This window comes from Ursus arctos, unplaced genomic scaffold, assembly GCF_023065955.2.
Source record: "Ursus arctos isolate Adak ecotype North America unplaced genomic scaffold, UrsArc2.0 scaffold_36, whole genome shotgun sequence".
Classification (NCBI taxonomy): domain Eukaryota; kingdom Metazoa; phylum Chordata; class Mammalia; order Carnivora; family Ursidae; genus Ursus; species Ursus arctos.
The window spans coordinates 24,734,894-24,747,749 of NW_026623050.1; positions in this window are offsets into that span (position 1 = coordinate 24,734,894).

Sequence of the window (12,856 nt, forward strand, 5' to 3'; positions counted from 1 at the left end):
TGCGCGTCCTCGTGGCAGGCCGGCCGGGCTGGGTGGGGCCGGTGGCGTTGAGCCTCGAGTTCTGACAAAGAAGTTACCTCCCTTCCTTCTTTCCTAACTGCCGTTCTTTCGCAGCTTCTTTGCCAGCTCCCTTCACCCGGTTTTGCTCAGTTTCTCGCTTTTCTCTCCTTCTCTATTTCTACGAACTACGGTGGCAACACGTAAGCTAACATGTTTTTGTGTGTGACTGCTCAAATACTGTACTCAAACTTCAAACCAGCAGGAATGTTTGGCTACGAATCCTGAAGGCCTCTCTGCACCTTGAATTCCTTCCTTTCACACACTTCAGGGAGCTCTTCTCCTACTCCCGATGCTTACGTGTTTTAACCTTACACTCATCTGGAGGTCTGTTTCACTCCCTAGTTAAGCATCATTTCACTCCAGGGAACCATAAAATTAAAGGAAAGCCAAAAGACATCGGTAGCCATGCTCATGGTCACCTAGCCAGCTAGCCACGAAAAGGGGTCTTTGGACACTCAGCCCTGAGCTCATACCCAGTTCCTTCACTTGTAATGATACACAATGGGCCCTTATCAGAAGGACACATAGAAAATTAACCAACTCTTTCGATACAATTTCTGATTTACATTTTTTTAGAAAGATTTTATTTTTAAGTAATGTCTACACCCAACATGGGCTCAAACTCACAACCCTGAGATCAAGGGGTGCTGGCTCCACTGACTGAGCCAGCCAGGAGCCCCCTGGTTTGCATTTATAGCTCAATTTAGGCTGAAAGCCTTACAGGCAGAAATCATGCTTGTCTGCCTACTCGTCTGAACATTTTGGAACAGATGGGGAACACAGGCCGACTATAATGGTAGACAGGCTTCTGCCTCCCTTCTGTTCCCTTAAGGGCAGGATGCACAGCCCCTTACTCCTACTTGTGTGTGGTGGGTCCTCTACAGAAGGTAAGATTTAATTCAAATCATATGGAATACATAAAAGCCACCAAGTCTCCAAAAGAACATTTTTTGTTTATCTTGGGACTCTAGCAAATTCAGACATACAGATATGTGCAATAGCTAGTTTGCTTCAAGTTCCTTCCAGGATTTTACACTGATGTTATAAAAATGAAGCTATTAGAAGTCATGGTTTGCTATCTGAGGAATGTGGGGCTAATTCTGCCAGTATAAAAGAACTTTTTAATCTCTTTGTGCAAAGATTCTCTTTTTCCTTTCTTCCCCCCCCCCCATAGCTGGGGAGAATGTTTACTACAATGGATCTCAGATTATTTCTACTACTGTGCATACTGTCCTCTAAAGCCTCTATTTTAGTCACACTTTGTCTGCCATATCTGTACACTGCTAATAGTAACTAGCTAGCAATAATAGGCACTCACAAAAATTATAGAATAATAGAATCATTCACAGAGTAATAGAATGTCAGAGCAGAGAGAGGTTTTCAGACTAACTTGTCTAATCCTTAATTTTTATAGGTGAAGAAGCTGGAACCCACATAAAGTCTTCTGCCCAGTCCAGAGATTAAATAATGCACTCAAGTTACTTGTTGCAATGTAACAAGTTACTACCAAAACTTAGTGGTTAAGACATACATAACCGTTTATTTGCTCATGATTTTGCAATCTGGACAGGATTCAGTGGGGACAGCCTGACTGTTCCACATGATGTTGGGTGGGGCAGCTCAAATGGGGTTGGAGGATCAAATGTGACTTAACCCATTTGTGTAGTGCCTCTGCTGGGCTGCTAGAAGGTCTGAGGGCAGGCTAGGTCTCTCTGTCCCTTGGTCTCCCATCCGCGAGCTCTTCATCTCTATACTAGGGTGGTGATCGTGTGGCTTTCCAAGAAGAAAAGTTGTAGCTACCAGGACTCTTAGCTTGTAGGCCACACAAAAACAGCAACAGGCTGGATTGGCATTATGGGTTGTAGTTTGCTGATCTTTGCTTCAGTCTATTGTCTGGTCAGTTTTGGGCTTCGCCCTCTAGCCTCCTCACTACATAGTCTGAAATTTCGCCTTTTCCTTAAGAATGGCCCATATTTGTAGCTGAGTAGCTCTCTCAATCTGCCTCATGCCAGTAGAAACCCAAAGGTCCAGAAACTTTTCATTTTGTCCTGTTTCTGTGTCCAAAAAAGCTGGCAATTCTTTCATTAACACAATTAAAAAAAAAATACAATAATCTTTAAAACTATGTGGATTGTCTATAAATCTTATTGAGGTTCATTCTATACTCCAAAGATTTATAACCGATACAATTTTCTCAAAAACATTATGGGTTTTCTGTAAATCTTAATGAGGTTTAACTCCATGCTCCAAAATTCACATGTATTATTCTTTCTAAAAACAGACCTCTCTACTTTGTGCTTGTCAGGCTAGAACAATGCACTTAAGATTCCTAGAAGACCTGAGATGGTCTTCAAAGTACCACATTAAATCTCCCTGGGATCCTTTTTTTTTTTTTTTTTTTAAGATTTATTTATTGATTTTATGGAGAGAGAGAGAGAGTTCACAAGTGGGGGAGAGGGGCAGAGGGAAAGGGAAAGAGAGAATCTCTAGCAGACTTCCCACTGAGCATGGAGACCAACATGCTGGGCTGGGTCTCAGGACCCATAAGATCACTATTCCAGCCGAAATCAAGGGTCTGACTCCTAACGGACCAAGCCACCCTGGCGCGCCTCTGTGGAATCTTAAAAATAAAAAAAGGTTTTGTAGCCACACGTGATTTGATCTTTATCCTGAGGCCATTTCTCACTTTGTAAATCTTTTACTGGCTAACAATTCTGCTTGAAAACCAAACATCTTTCTTTAGTGCATTTTTCTCCTATTATACTTTATCATAAGCAGCTAAAAGACGACCATTGGCATTTTCAGGATTCTGCCTAGAAATTTCCTTGGCTAGATTCAGAGTTCACTGGGCATATTTTCTATCATTCATGTTACCACCGGCAATGGTAATGTTAAATATTCTGCCAATACATAACCTAGGCTGCCATTTCTCCAACCTCCTACTGCAATTTCCTCACCACCCTTTCAACCTCCACTAACCGTTTACTCTCTGGTTACTGCCTGGCGGTAGGGTCAATGTCACATATTTTAGGTTTTTGTTACAGCAATATTCCACATCCGGATACTAATTTGTTTCAGTTACTATTATAAGGAAATAAACTACCTCCAAATCTTAGAGGCATAAAACAACAACCACCATTTGTTCATGATTCTGCAAAGGGCAGAGTTCACTGGGTCAGCTCATCTCTGGTCTATTTAGCATTGGCTGGGGAGACCCAAATCGAGTCTGGGAAATCCAAAAGGTCCCCCCTGCAGCAAGGTGGTTGATAGTTTTCAGGAATGAAAGTGGAAGTGCCAGGCCCAGAACACTTCCTCTGTATTCCACTGGTCAAAGCCAGTCATTTAACCTAGATTCAAGAGAAGGGGAAATAGATTCCACCTCTTCATAAAGGAAGTGACATGTATTGACATGGGTGGAAGGAATTGTTAGCAACCACTTGTGCAATCTACCACAACCCTTAAACCAGTAAGTGGCAGACCTAAGGCTAGATTTATTTTTCTGCCTTTTAAATCACTGCTTTTTCCATCACACCATATTTTTCACACACCACCATTGCTTTGGTGAGACTCAGGCTGGCCCCAAGTCCTCTACATTATATGGTTTAGACTCTCTCTAGCCATATAGCTGTTATACCTTTGAGCCTTGTTATATAAAATCATTACATAATAATGTCTTGTATTTGAAGACTTGGCCAGAAAAGGAAAAAGAACTATTTGTAAAATCCAACATCCAAATAATAGGAGTTCTAGAAAGAAAAAATAGGCAAAACTAAGGGGAGAAAATAATCAAGAAATAACTGAAGACAATTTTCTACAACTGATGGCCATGAGTTTTTAGACTAAAAAAGCCACAATAAATAGAACCAACCAACCAAACAAACTGAGTTTGGCACATCACCATGAAATTTCAGAACACTGGAAGCAAACAGGGAGAAGTTCCTAAAAAATTCCAGAGATTTTAAAAGGTCATACATGGGTATGAAGGGTAAGAAATAAGAATGGCATTATACTCAACACTCAGATCCTAGTTTCTAAATACCATTTTCCAGTAAATGAAATAGTTCTCCTAGGAGAAAGGGCTGGCTCCAGAAATGGGGCAGAGACAATACATGGTGAGCTCTGTGCTAAACAACTCATCAAAAAGACACAAAGCCAATTAGAAGGAGCCTCTCCTGGGGCGCCTGGGTGGCTCAGTCGTTGAGTGTCTGCATTTGGCTCAGGGCGTGATCCCAGGGTCCTGGGATCAAGCCCCACATCAGGCTCCTCTGCTGGGAGCCTGCTTCTTCCTCTCCCACTCCCCCTGCTTGTGTTCCCTCTCTTGCTGGCTGTCTCTCTGTCAAATAAATAAATAAAATCTTTTTTTTTTTTTTTAAAAAGGAGCCTCTCCTGATTAAAATTTGGGATAATCTGAACATCACATTGAATAATGATGGGAACTGATTACATTACACTGAATTGTCTAAACTGGTAGTTTAAAAAAGTACACAAAAGATGGGATAAGGGAAGCTCCTATTTATAGAGGAATGCCAAATTATAAATGTATCAGGAAAGAAATATAAAGTCACTATTTTGCAACTAGAATTCCATACCCACCCAAACTATAAATCCAGGATAAATACATAATAAACATTTTTCAGAAATGCGGTTTATGCTCACACACCCTGTGTTAGTTTCCTAAGGCTGCCATAAGAAATTACCACAATCCTCATGACTTAAAACAACAGAAGTGTATTCTCTTTCAATTCTAGAGGCCAAACGTATGAAATCAACGTATCTGCAAGGCCATACTTCCCTGGAGGCTCTAAAACAAACCTTGTCCCTTCCAGCTTTTGGTGGCTGTCAATGTTCCTTGTGGCTTCTTCACTCCGATCTTTTCCCATCATCATGTGGCCTTCCTCTCTGTTTCTGTGCCTTCTCCTCTTCTGTCTCTTATAAAAACACTTGTCATTGACCTCAGCCTTAGCAACTTATTAGACATGTCGCTGGAGGCAAGGGAAGCAAAAAAGTAAAAATGAACTACTGAGACTTCACCAAGATCAAAAGCTTCTGCACAGCAAAGGAAATCATCAACAAAACTAAAGGCAACGTATGGAATGGGAGAAGATATTTGCAAATGACATATCTGATAAAGGATTAGTATCCAAAATCTATAAAGAACTTACCAAACTCAACACCCAAAAAACAAATAATCCAATTAAGAAACGGGCAGAAGACATGAATAGACACTTTTCCAAAGAAGACATCCAGATGGCTAACAGACCCATAAAAAGATGCTCAACATCACTCATCATAAGGGAAATACAAATCAAAACCACAATGAGATACCATCACACCTATCAGAATGGCTAAAATTAACAACACAAGAAACAAACAGGTGTGGGTGAGGATGTGGAGAAAGGGGAATCTTCTTACACTGATGGTGGGAATGCAAACTGGTGCAGCTGCTCCAGAAAACAGTTTGGAGATTACTCAGAAAGTTAAAAATAGAACTACTGAATGACCCAGCAATTGCACTAGTAGGTATTTACCCAAAGGATACAAAAATACAGATTTGAAGGGTCACATGCACCCCGATGTTTATAGCATCAATGTCCACAATAGCCAAAACTATGGAGGGAGCCCAGATGTCCACTGACTGGTGAATGGATAAAGACGATGTGGTATATACATACAACGGAATATTATTTAGTCATCGAAAAGAATGAAATCTTGCCATCTGCAACAACGTGGATGGAGCTAGAGTGTATTACACTAATGAAATAAGTCAGAGAAAGACAAATACCATATGATCTTATTCATATGTGGAATATAAGACAGAAAAAATATGAACATATGCGAAGGGGGAAAAGAAAAAAAGGAGAGAGGAGAAACAAGCCATAAGTGACTCTTAATGACAGAGAACAAACTCAGGGTTGATGGAGGGTGGCGGGTGGGGGAGGGGCTAGACAGGTGATGGGGTTAAAGAGGACACTTCTTGAGATGAGCTCTGGGCCTTGTATGTACGTGATGGATCACTGAATTCTACTCCAGGAACCAACATTGCACTGTATGTTAACTAACAAAATTTAAATAAAAATAAAATAAAACGGAAAAAAATAAAGTAAATGAATCCGTGTAGAATATTATCAAAATAAAAATAACAGGAAAACTGTTTAATATTTCTAATGCTGCGAAGGAATTTAGATTTCCAATACCGTGAGCCTGTGATATACTCAGGTAACTAGATAAGGGGATTTACACTGGGGACACCTGTATGCAGATGCTCTCACTACTGATAGGGTACAAATGTGTCAGGATGCTATGGGATGACATCAAGAAGTGGGGGAGATCTAAGCTAGGTACCAAGGGAGGGGCAAAGGACACCTGGACTCGTTCAAAAGTCCAAAGGACAAGAGCAGACTCTGGACGGGAGATGAAGCCAAGGTTCCGGCTGAAACAACGCAGAAGCAAGCAGAAGGGAAGCAAGGAGTGTGGTTGACAGGCTGCGGGTGGGGCTGAGGTGACATCTGCCTCCCTCTGTGGCCCAATGACGTGTGATACCTGAGGGTCAGGCTTGCTGGACATGAAGAGCAGCCACCAATGGTAAATCATCTGTGCCATTTCTTCAAACAACAACGCAAAAGAGCAGGAAGAGGAGAGGAAGACAACAGAGGAGAGTGCTACGAGGGAGGGGCTGAGCGACTGTGACACAGAGAGAAACGGATGGAGAGCGCTATCCTCCTGAACCAGGCATATCTGTAATCTCTCAGTATCTCCACCCTAGTTTCTGCATCCGGGGACTACACGCGTTGGCCCAGATCATCTGTAAAGTCTTTGCTAGCTCTTACATTTAGAGGGTCTTGCTAAAACAGAGTTTCAAATTCTTTAAGACTCCGTGAAAACAATCTCTGGATTGTTTGTAATAGTATAAATAATAAAGTAATCCAACTTTATTACTCAGGCAGTACCGTTTTAGTTCAACTCCTTAACACTTCGGCATCTGGTGCTCCTGGGGCCCTTGAAAAGAATTCCTGATTGCGTTCTAATAGGGTAGAGCTCAGGAAGCTGTTAGAAGCACAAGGCGAACAGATGGGTGCGCTGCTCTAAGCAGTGCTAGTTGCAGTTTTTTCTTTTCTCTTTTTAAATGAGAGGTTAGTCTTCCCCAAATCCCAAGGCTCCACTCCCTAATTTGGAGATGAACCAGATGATTTCACTGGTCTTTTCCTTCTCTGGTTTCTATGATTCATCAGCTATAGCAACTAGGGTGGGGTAAAGAAAACAATTCTAATATTCAGGTTATGTTGTCGCTCAAAAGGAAGGAATCTAAGAAAAACTACTACGATCGTCAGAGAATGCAAGAACTATAACTCACAATACTCCTAACTCAGAAATTGTTCCCAGGAGGTATCACTACACCCAGTGCCCCGATCTCACCTCTTTAAATAACAATTACATGAACGTTTTCGTTCATCAAATGTTTTACACATCTTTCTCTATGAAATTGATAAAATGCTTAATGTAGTACAGATAAATGCCTAGTTGGTTTTGATCACCCATGTCTCCGGAAAAGCTGCCAGTAGCTAACTATAAAAATCAAGGAACTCTAGGGGGCGCCTGGGTGGCACAGTGGATAAGCGTCTGCCTTCGGCTCAGGGCGTGATCCCGGCATTACTGGATCGAGCCCCACATCAGGCTCCTCCGCTATGAGCCTGCTCCTTCCTCTCCCACTCCCCCTGCTTGTGTTCCCTCTCTCGCTGGCTGTCTCTATCTCTGTCGAATAAATAAATAAAATCTTAAAAAAAAAAAATCAAGGAACTCTCAAGACAAATGCACTCAATTTAACAAACACTGAGTATTCACCATATGCCAGGCACCTGGGCAGGACTGCTCAGCAGATGCCTAATAGGCAAAAACATGGTAACTCTGACCTCAAGGTCTAGTAGAGGTAAATAAGTAATTATAATTTGACAAATGTATCAGAAATGAAATCAAAGTGCAGGGGAACCCAATAAGAGAATGACTAATTCTGTCAAGGGCAGTTGACCATTAGAGAAAGGAAGTAAGACATTGTCTTGGCCAATGCATTCAGTTACTCATAGTTATGTGAAGTCATTGGGAAACCATAGGAGAGGAAATGAAGCATACACCAATGTATTCTATATCTGTGGACAGCGTCCGTGTAGAGGGGTAACTGTTTTTGTTTTGTTTTGTTTTTAAACAAACCATACTGGTATAAAAACAGGTAAAGAGGAAGAGTCACTCATGTGAAAATTTGAAAATATTTTTGGAACTCCTCTACTTATTTCCCTCGAGCCTAAGGCAAATCTTGGTCAACCGAGAGGAGTTCTAAGCAAGAGTTAAAGTCATTCTGAGCCAAGGCTCATGACTAAGTGGGCAGAGGATAGCAGGCGTTTCAAGTGGGGTTAAAAATACATGAAGTCATGAATAGGACCTCATTTGGTTACATTATGTGATGGAATCAACAGTATTGATTTTCTGGTTTTAAGGAAGTTTGATCATTTTGATACGATGTCTGAAGTGGATATCAGTCCAATAAAATTTTTGGAGTTCCTAAGATACCAAATATTCAAAATCATGTAATACAATTTAAAGGTACTTTTTTTGGTCAAAGTATCCCAAAATAGGGGTGCCTGGGTGGCTCAGTCATTAAGCATCTGCCTTCGGTTCAGGTCACGATACCAGGGTCTTGGGATCGAGTCCCGTGTCGGGCTCCCTGCTCAGCAGGGAGCCTGCTTCTCCCTCTCCCTCTGCCTGCTGCTCCCCTTGCTCGTGCATGTGCTCGTGTGTGCTCTCTCTCTCACTGTCAAATAAATAAATAAATAAATAATCTAAAAAAAAAAAAGAAAAAATATCCAAAAATATAGTGGGCTGAAATGGAATCTTCGATAATGACATACCTATGGATAAGGTGCTTATACATCAGAAAGAGCTTCAAAAACCAATACTCCATGGCCAAGAAAATAGCCAACCAAGCTGGCTACAGTTTCCCACGAATGACACTGGCATCATGTAGGTCTCTATCAAAATGGATTGAAACCATCAGTCCCTTTTCAGAGCCAGTGGCATTGTTGAGTATTCTGGATAGCAGGTACAAATGTAGACATGACCCCACCCAGCTGAAGAGGAAAAAAAGAAAAGGCACACAGTTAGTGGACTCAGTGTATCTAGAGACCCTTGCCGCCACTCCTCACAAGGGCTGGCCACTCTCCTGGAGTAGCAGCTACTCTTCCTTCATAAACGGAAATCCTTTCTCAGAACCATTAACATTGCTTCTGTCAGTCTTTTAACGAATTAGTCTGTTCGTAAGTTATGTACATAATAAAATTACCTGCCTTGTATTGTGGGGAAAAAAAATACAAGAAGCCTTCATACCCTTTTCAGATATCAAACTGAAAAGGAATGAAGGGCAGGAGGCATGGCCTGAGACCCACATGGGCTGGCAATCCTGGTCTACGTATTTCGTTTTAACTGGGTAAGCCAATTTTCTCATTCAAGGCTGTAGTATCCATGTTAAACTTTTAAACATTAACATAATTATCACACAAACATCAAAATATTCTGAGGAGGAGCTCATGGCATGACTTACTCTGACCCTCAAGTCTCTATAGGGAGGGCAACTTAGGTTTCAGTTTGGGCTTCCGGGCTCAGCTACTGGGCTCATTTTATTTTTCCCTTTTATACCCCAGAGTCCAGTTTTCTTTAAAGGTTGGGAAAGAGACCAACTAGGTAAAAGGGACATTTAAAGAGTTAACCATTCTTTTTTAAGCGACTTACTTGGGAGGATACCAACCTTTTTTCCAGATTTAGAGTGTACTTCCAAATGATATAATTAGAGTTAATTCTCCAAAGAATAATTTTTGCAAAGGAACCCTTACTCCATTTAACTTTGGGCTGTGGAGGGAGGAGAGGGACCTGCCCCAGCTTGCGTGAGGGTCTGCAGTACTTATCACTCCATTTCTGACTTGTTCAACTCCAGCAGATTTAAAATCAGCACCTTCCATCTCATGGGCTTGACCACATTCTCACAAATGTGGTAGGCATTATTTGGTACTGCAAGAACAGAGGTTGACAGGTGGTCAAGTAAGGTGGATCACTAGAAGCTTCGGTTTAGATTGAAAAATAACCTCCCCTGATCTCCCTGCTTTCAGACTCTGATCTCCCTGCTTTTAGACTTCCCTAGTTTCCATTCTGCCCCCCAATCTAGCCTACATATTATATATTGCCTACAGTTTCCATGTTAGAAGTTTAACTGTGTTGCCTATCTCTACTGCCACCCCCCATTAAGAAGTTTCTCCTCATTTCCCACCTCAAGACAACGCCACAGTCTCTCAGTCAATCACCCTGGTCATGTCTTAGCCACACCAATGCTATGCATGTTGGTACCTCTGAACACTGACTATACTTTGTCCCTGAGCTTGAAATTTCCCTTCCAGTCTGGCAAACTCCTTTCAAGTTTTAGCTCAGATGACATTGCTCATTGATTTGATCTGACCATACTTCACATTTACACAGGGACTTGCAGCTTAAAAAGAACTTTTATATCCATTATTTATTGGGAGGCCACTAGAACGTATAGAATATACTGGCAGGGTATAAATATCTGGATTTCACAGCTGAAAGACCCAAGATCAAAGCGGGGAGAGATACAGCCTTAGCAAATGGAGTTGAGACCAAATCTGTACTCCCCACTTCCCACCCCCTTCCCAACCCCATGCCACCAAACTCCAAATCTGGCTGCCCTCTTCTGAGACTCAACTTCTCATATTTCTCTCCAAGTTGTAGCAGACAGTCTTAACATTCTAAAACCTTCCCCAACTGCTGGATGTGAATTAACTCTAGCACAGGCTCCTGGGAGGCAGAAGGCTTGGCTGACAGCAAACTCAGCACTCCCTTATATGCAAAATGACATTTTGGCCTTAGGCACTTAGTAAGTTACACAGTCCTTGCTCCTTAAGAGTAAAAGTTTTCAGGCACTGGAGTGTAGCATTAAAAAAAGCCAAACTGCATTAGGGACTGACCCACCACTTCATTAGCTTCTCACCATGCACACATACACAGAGACATTCAAGCCTCATGCACTGTGATTTCAGTTTCCCTCACCCTCTTCCTGAACTCAAAAGAACTCACTGTGCAATTCTAGGAGATTGCATTTTGGAATTGGACAGAGACTTCTTAACAGTTGCCCGTTGTGGCACTCGGGAAACTATAATCTGCATCACTTTTCGTGGGACAGAAGGCAGAATTTATACTTGCAAAATGCGTTCCGTTATTTATTTTTCACATTAGCAAAACTGCTGTTTGTGTATTGTTAGGACCCATGACTAAACAGTTAAAACACAGACTCCATAAAATACATTCTATATCTTAGTCGCCTAGAAATGTTAACTTTCAACAGACTGCAATCACTTGATCATTTACTCTGGACTCATTTCTCACTTCGGGTTGAAAACTTCAAGAGCAAATTTAAATATTATCTCATGGAGAACAATGCAGTAAGACTGTCTCTGGGCACAATGTCCTCTTTATTTATTTGGCGTTGTACAGGTTAAACCAAAAAACCCTACAGTTTATTTCCGGAGCCTAAGTTGGGCAGAGGTTTGTTGAAAGACCAACTCGAAAAACTGTGGATGACTTACGTTTACTTGGCATTGGAGAACATTACCTGCAGATGATGAGACCTCCGAAGTTGTGTGAAAGAAAAGGCTTTTTTTTTTTTTTTGGCTACATCAGGAAGAATAACAGGTTTGTCCAGACAAGTTTTGGCTGACAGGTGGAATGCTTTTGAGAAGTTTTGAAGTGTGGTATCTTTCAAATTGTTTAATCTGAATTCGTATGTCCTTTGTTGTTCTAAAATGAAATAGAGTAACACTGAGTGAGTCAGACAGTAATATACCACCTAAATAATGTGCTCTTCTTGGTATAAGAAGCAAGAAACACACATTGTTGATTTGTCTCATTACTGGTGATACTAATTTTAATCAGTTAAGATAGTTTCTGCCAGATTTCTTCCAGATTGAGTAAACAAATAAGTATGTTATACCCAATAGTAACTATCTTCTAGGGAGATTTTTTAATAAGACAATGTGAATATTCCTGGGCGACCAGGTGGCTCAGTTGGTTAAGTGTCTGCCTTTGGCACAGGTCATGATCCTAGGATTGAGTCCTGCATCTGGCTTCCTGCTCAACGGAGAGTCTGCTTCTCCTTTTACCCCTCCCAACTGCTGGTGTTCTCTCTCTCTCTCAAATAAATCAATAAAATCTTTTTTAAAAAGACTATGTGAATATTCCTATTTGCCATCAAATTTTCACCATGTTTAGCATCTTTTGAGGATTCTTAGCTAAATAATTAGCTCTATAATGTTTGCAAGTTGATTTAAGTCCATCATTCCCTCTGGGTTTATTGGCTGGCAATCCACTGTCGAACAGAGTATTTCCTTCTTCCCCATTTATTTATTCATTTATGCCAACACGTGCTTGTGGATTACTATTTTACTTAAAGCATTATATGTTACTATCATTCTTTCATGCTCAAATTTTCCCAGATCTAAGAACTCCTTTAAGCTAGTTCCTTTGTTCTTTTAACATGCATCCGTCACTCTTCGAGCACTTTCTTACTTTCTGGTGCAAGACAATGTTCCACGTTCATCTTGTATTTTCCCTGCCCGCTTGGGATAATATCTCCAAGGAACACTGATTTCTTTTAGGGAAGAATGGAATTTAGAAACCAAGATCTGGGTGCTAGGTGTGTTCATTGCTATGTGAGTGTTACTGCTTCTAGGACCTATCAGCAGAATTA